Source organism: Acinonyx jubatus, chromosome X (genome assembly GCF_027475565.1).
Source record: "Acinonyx jubatus isolate Ajub_Pintada_27869175 chromosome X, VMU_Ajub_asm_v1.0, whole genome shotgun sequence".
Taxonomy (NCBI): domain Eukaryota; kingdom Metazoa; phylum Chordata; class Mammalia; order Carnivora; family Felidae; genus Acinonyx; species Acinonyx jubatus.
The window spans coordinates 109518414-109525255 of record NC_069389.1 but is presented as its reverse complement, the minus strand read 5'-3'; the positions used below and the strand labels follow the sequence as shown (position 1 = coordinate 109525255).

Genomic DNA, 6842 nt, shown 5'->3' with positions numbered 1-6842 from the left:
TATTCCTTTAGTTATCTTTCTTTCTTCTGGGGTCAGTTCCACTCGTTTATTTTTGGTTCTTCTCTTTCATGTTGGTAGTTCTCCTCAAATGCCTGATGACCCTTAGTTGTCTGGTCATATTTATGAATGAAAAACTATGTTCATTTTTATGGGCAGACGGCATGGGTTTCCTCTGCAAATTGCATTGATCTGTTTCCCCCCACAAACCCTTCTCCGGAATGGGACGGCTGGCTGCGGGTTCTGTTTCAGTGGGTGGAGCCTGTCAACAGGCAGGCTTCCCTTTAGGTTATGTGGGTGGAGAGGCAGGAAGGCCAGGGACCCCCACAACCGATGAAACCGGGAGGGCTTTTCTCTGGGGTGAAGCCCTGTAGAGGGTTTCACTCTTGACTGATGCTGGTTTTTCTTTTGTTTTCTTTTTCCTGTCTTTCGTGGAGGTCTTAGCACCCTCCCCAGAGCCCTCCTGGGGCAACTTTAGCCTGAGGGCAAAGGCCAAATGCTGCTGCTAAGGGTTCATGGGGGACGAGGGAGAAGGGGGAAAGAGCCCACCTGTCCCAGCTGTTTCTGCCGCAGCTCTTTAATGAGGTACCATGATGGTTACCTCTCGGCCTACCCCTGCTCTTTGCATTTACTGTCTCTGAGCTTGATGTTTCCTTGGGAAAACCCACTCTCGCCTCCAAGTTCTTGCATTGCAGTGCAATGCTCTCATCTGTCTGCTAGGCCAAAGTCATTGCCTTTCTTACTTGTTCGGATTTCTCAAAATTTATTTCACTTTTTCTTGTTCCCCATGGTTGCTGTGATTTCGTTCTTTTTACATTTATTTTTGGACACGTAATACATTCACATGGTTACAAAGGTAAATGGCGTAAGAGAACGAATGTGCAACGTAAAGTCTCCCGTCCACTGCTTTCTCCCAGTCCTCCATTGTCACCCAGTGTCGTCAGTCTCTTAGATCTCTTGCAGAGATGCCTTTACGTGCATTCAAGCAAGTACATAGATATTCTCCTCCACCCTTATTTTACACACAGTAGTATACAATACATTGTTCTACATCTTTGTTTTTTCATTTAACAATATATTTTGGAGATCATTCCATGTCAGCAAATGCTTCTTTATTCTTTCTTTCTTTCTTTTTTTTTTTACAACTGCATAGTATTCCACTGTATGATGATATACCATAACTTATTTAACTAGTTCCCTATTGACGAACATTTAGGTTGTTTCCAGTCATATGATATTAGACAATGCTGCAACAACAACAACGACAAAAAACCCGTACGTATTCATTTTTTAAAGTTTCCTTTCAGACATTTCTGCGAGATCTGGAAGGCAAAAAGAAATCACACTTTTTAAAACATTAAACAATCAACATGTTGACCTAAACACATCACACTAAAAGGAAGATAATTTAAAAGTCATTGTTTATTTTCTATTAGCCGATGGAAAATGAAAATTTCCATTATCAACGCATAGCAAATTATTTGCGGTATACATCTTCTTCAAAGCCAGACATTGCATTTTCAAGCTTCCAATGCAAAGCCCTACCTGGCCTTGAGAATCTTTGTTGCCCCATGTGTGATTCTCCATGTAGATCTGCAGCAAAAAGCCAGAGATGATGTGTTCTCTGGTGCCTCCATCCACAATGCTGCCGTTGTTGGCTAGATTGGTAAGAAGCAATTACAGGAGACATTTCTTTCTATTAGTTCGTTTGCTCAAATCAACATTCACTGAGTGTCTGCTGCGGGCCAGGTGCTGAACTGGATGCTGGGGAGACAAGGATAGAGATGATAGTGCCAGGGCGCCTGGGTGGCTCAGTCAGTTGAGCGTCTGACTCTTGATTTCAGCTCAGATCGTGATCCCAGCATCGTGGGATTGAGCCCTGCATCGGGCTCTGCCCGGAGCATGGAGCCTGCTTAAGATTCTCTCTCTCTCTCCCTCTGCTCCTCTCCCCGCCTCGTGCTCTCTCTCTCTCTAAAATAAAATAAAATAAAATAAAATAAAATAAAATAAAATAATGGTGGTCCCTACCTTGCCAGGAGGTCCCTGTTCAGAGAAGCCAACCAGTACAGGAACAGACAAACATAAAACAAAGTGAGAAGTGCCACAGTAGAGGGGAACACAGACTGCTGTGGGAACATTAAGGAGGAGTACCTACCCAGCCAGGGGGCTGGAAGAGAAAGAATATCAGAGAAGCTTCCCTAGGAGGAGAGATCCCTGCCATCACTTTGTATCCTGGCTTCTAGCGCTCCACTGACGAATCCCAGCGTTCAGCATCCGTCTACTGTCCTTGGCTTTTCTAATCCAGAACCTCCTATCCTTTTTCATTGTGCAGCCATCTTCTAGTTGACTATATTGACTCTGACACTCCAAAGGCTCAGGAGGAGTAAGGTAGGAGGGGCTTCGGGATAATCAGCATTGACAAATGATGTTGGGGACAAGGATACTTGGAAGGTTGGCCTGGTTGTAGGTATTAGTTTTGCCAGCGTGACCGTAATCCTCAATCTCTCTTCTTACCAGCTGCCTATCTCCATCCCAGATCCCCAAAGTGAATTTTGTTGGCAAATGCTTGCTCCTTGTTTCTGACTTGGGAGGCACTTTACCTCCGTGCCCCATTTGTGTAAGAGAAATAAAGCTATATTTATCTATATGCCTAGATGGAAAAGGAACACAGGTAACACCGATTGCCGCTGGGGAGTAGAACTGGAGGCTGGCATGATGTTTACAATGAACGTATTTTGCTTTTGTAATAACTTACTTTAAAAAAATTTTTTTTTATTAAAAAAATTTTATTTTTTTATTAAAAAAAATTTTTTTTTACATTTGTTTGTTTTTGAGAGACAGAGATAGAGCACAGGTGTGGAAGGGGCAGACAGAGAGGGAGACACAGACTCCGAAGCAGGCTCCAGGCTCCGAGCCATCAGCACAGAGCCCGACGCGGGGCTCGAACCCACAAGCTGGGAGATGATGACCTGAGCCGAAGTCGGACGCCTGACCGACTGAGCCACCCAGGTGCCCCTGTAATAATTTACTTTTCCATAAACTTTTTACTTAAATAAACCTTTACAGACAGAAAAGCACACAACTCATAAGCTTAATGAATTTTCATGAAGTGAACACGCCCGTCGGAATCATCACCCAGATGTAGACCTTTACCTCTGAAACCCCCCTTTTCAGTCACCTCTACTTCTCACAAAGGTAACCGCTGTGCTGCCTTCTGTCACCAAAGATAGCTCTGGCCGGGAGTTCTAGTTGCTTCTTATCCTTGCTAGCACTTGGTACCATCTGTATTATTTAATAGGTCTGTAATATTATCTCATTAGAATTTTGATTTGTATTTCCCTGATGGCTAATGACGCTGAACATCTTTGTATGTGCTCATTTGCCACCCATATGTCCTCTTTGTTGCTAGCATCTTTCAAAAACATAGAACGTGATCGTTTAAAACAACAAAAATATAGAACGTGGTCATTTAAAACAATTGCTTGAAAATACTAATGCCACTAACCTGACTAGGGGTCTTTAAGTGTAACAATCCTTCTGAGGGGCGGATATGGGGGGTGGGAGTAGCCAGAATTCGGTAGCAGACGTTACAGACTACTCTGCTTGCTGTGGGATCTTGGGTAAACTAACCTTTCGGTTCCTTAGGTCGCTTTGTCTATAAAGCAGAGGTAACAATAGTTCCTGCTTCAGAGGGTGGTCCTGAGAATTAGATGAGAAAATTATATAAGGCAATCTGCTCCATGCCTGACACGGTAAATGTTCGTCCATGTGCTCTCTACCTATCTGGCCAAGCCTGGAAAGACAAGGGAGAGAAGTTCATCCTTGAGGCAGTCAGCAGCTTAGTATCTGACGGAGAATGGGTGAGTGATCCCTCTTTTTCTGGCTCTAAGGAAAAAAAAAAACCCTTCAGAGTTGTGTTCTGGATGCAGGATTCTGTCCCCTCACTCCCTGCTGTGCTCCCCACCCCCAACCAGCACAAGGAAAATTCTAGAAGAAATTTCCAGTCACAACTGGGCTGTTGGAAGCTGCCGCGTCCCTCCTATGAGTTTAACACCTCCTGCTGTGCGTCTAACAGAAAGACACAAGTCCCATGGACTCTTTCTGTATAATTCACAAAGGTCTTCCCATTGATGTCTCCATGTAGCAAATATTGGCTCAGCCCTTAGCAAGCGCTGGGCTCTCTGATAGGTCTGGGGAACTAAAACGAAGAAGAAAGAGCTACTAGTTAAGGAGATAGGAAAGCAAGGAGTGAACCACAGTGCACTGGGGAAGCATCAGAACAAGGCAAGTAGATGGGGTTGTGGGAGCACGCAGCAGCGGGGTGAAGTGTGACAGGGCCAGGGAAGGTTCCTGGAGGAGGTAATGTTAGAACCCTGAGGGAATTTTCTGGGTGCCCTCCAGGTACAGGAAATAACACACGCAAAGACCCGGAGACCGAGCATCTTTCTTCTCGTGAGGCTGCATGCTTGGGACCAAAGCCTTGCTCCGGGCTCTGCAGAGCACCCCAGCTTCTTCCAATGGGCCCTTAAGGTGGAGCACAGGCTATTGGGGCTTTATAGGTAGACAAAATCCCCTCTGCTCCAGAGTGAAGATCAGGGATCAAGTACGCCCTAGGTGGGTATATTATTGGCACCCGTTTTCCTTTAGAAATCAGCCTGATACGAACATATAAGGCTTGTCTGTGTGGTTGAAGCCCACTTTTAACCTCCTTCCTTCTGGTCTCAGCTTGCCTTCTGTACCTCCCTTAGAGCTCCAGAGCCCTGGTAGGCTGGCCCCAAGCTCCTATGCACCGAGACCCCCCACCGCACAGCCTTTCCTTGGGTCCCTCTTAATTTACCCCTACCCAATCCTTCTTCTTGACTTCACAGGTTCAGGGTTCTCTCCTGCCTTTCTCATTCTGTCTCTCCCCAACTTCTAACCACTACCCTCCAGGCTGCCCTCGTTGGTCCCGACCCTGGGCTCCAGCAGTCCCTCTGCCCCGTCCTGTGGTTCACTCCTGGGGCTCTTTCTGAAACAGCACTCCTGCTCCCCACTCATTTCCTAATATCCTCACAGGAGACTGTCTTCTTGGTGGGGACCTCACTCAGAGAACCTCTGGTGCTCCCACAGGGTCTCCTGGGGCCGGCCCCATGGTTTCATAAATGGGGAAATTGAGGCTCGGAGAGAGGGGACAACTTACCAAAGTCATGCAGCAAGTTAGTGGCAGAGCAGAGACTAGCCCAGGCCTCCCGACTTCCAGCCAATGCTCTTCCCCGGGAATCAGGCCGCCCCTTCACAAGGCTCAGGTTTTCTAGCCGACATTTGCTCCCACCCACTGACTGCACGGTACACCATCTCTGTAAGCACCTCCTTCCTGAGTCAGTTCATTAAGACTGCAGCTGGCCCGTCCAGGCTTCTGACTCAGAAGCCTCGCAAAGAACATCCAACCATGTCTGCATACAATTAAGGAAATGCCAGGGGCAGGAAGCATTTCTTTTTCCTGGCAGAGTGGAGGGTACAGAAGGAGATGAAGAGATTCAATTAAATGGTAAGATGTCAGGGACCACGGTAGGGGTGGGGTGAGGAGGAGAAGGGCTCTATCAAAGGATTTGGGATTAGTAGTTAAATACATTTTGGTACCAAAGTAGAGTTACTGGTGTAGAGGGACCCCTGTGATACACTGTTAGTACAAATGTCGTGGCAAAAATAGAATGTTTCCATAGTTCCACTTAAGGCTGCAAGGTAAAAGGAAGATGACAGTGTCCCCAAAGTGCCTATGAGTACTAATTAGAAATGAGCTGTATGTTCCTCTCCATTCTCTGCACCCATGTTAATTTTTATCTACAGGTTGGTAGCTGGAAACAATTACCACAACCTTTGAGATCTGCTGGGGCTCAAGCATTCACCTGCCAATAAATGGAGTTGAGAACTTTTCTCCTTCACAATGTCCCACAGTGAATGGTGCCATCTTGCTAAGTGTAGACTTAGAATAGCTTCCACCAGAGTACATCTATATCTCATCCAACATCTAATCCTCGAGGATTTTTTTTAAAGTAATCTCTATGCCCGACGTGGGGCTTGAACTCACAACCTTGTTATCAAGAGTTGCACGCTCCACCGACTGAGCCAACCAGGTGCCCCTCCAACCAAGGATCTTGACGTCAAGATGCCTTCTGACCCAGAGGGGCAGGAAGCCCTGACACCCCCTATTGTGATAAGGTCATGGATGCCTGGATACCTCTCTCCCAAATTGGGAGAACCAATCATATCTGAAGCATGTTCCAGTAAATAATGGGGGGTGACACTTGTACACGGTCAAATAGCATCCACCCAAAATTCTTGTCCACGGGAACCTGTGAATGTGACTTTATCTGGAAATAGAATCTTTGCAGATATTAGTTAAATCCAGATGAGGCTATACTGAATTAGGGTGGGCTCCAATCCAATGACTGGTGTCCTTATAAGAAGAGGACACTTTGGCCACAGACATACACTGATGCTGCCAGAAGCCAAGTGACATTAAGGATTGTTGGCAACCGCCAGAGGCTGGGAGAGGCAAGGAAAGATTGATTCTTCCTTAGAGCCTTCAGAGGTACTGTGGCCCTGCTGACACCTTGATCTTGAACTTCTGGCCTCCAGAACTGTGTGAGAATAACCTTCTGTTGTTTCAAGCTACCTGGTTTGTGGTAGCATATGTGTGGAGTGTGTAAGCTTGCTGTAGGGTTATGGAAGCCACTGGAAACAAATACAACACTTATATGGAAAAAGTTGGCCCCATCTTATGAAAGGCTGCGCCAGTTGTGACATGAAAAGAAAGATGCTCCTCCCCAGAGGACGCGCCCTCAAGCATAAGGACTGGGCGGCCC

General features: G+C 46.3%; 1 long non-coding RNA gene across 1 annotated transcript; it reads right to left on the bottom strand.

Moving 5' to 3' along the window:
* Positions 1–245: 245 nt before the first annotated feature.
* Positions 246–5417, bottom strand: LOC106985494 (uncharacterized). The gene is made up of 4 exons (XR_001431914.3): positions 5177–5417; positions 3628–3882; positions 1543–1761; positions 246–1319 (listed from the first exon to the last, which is right to left on the bottom strand). It is a non-coding gene; the product is annotated as an uncharacterized LOC106985494 (long non-coding RNA).
* Between the last annotated feature and the right edge of the window lie 1425 nt (positions 5418–6842).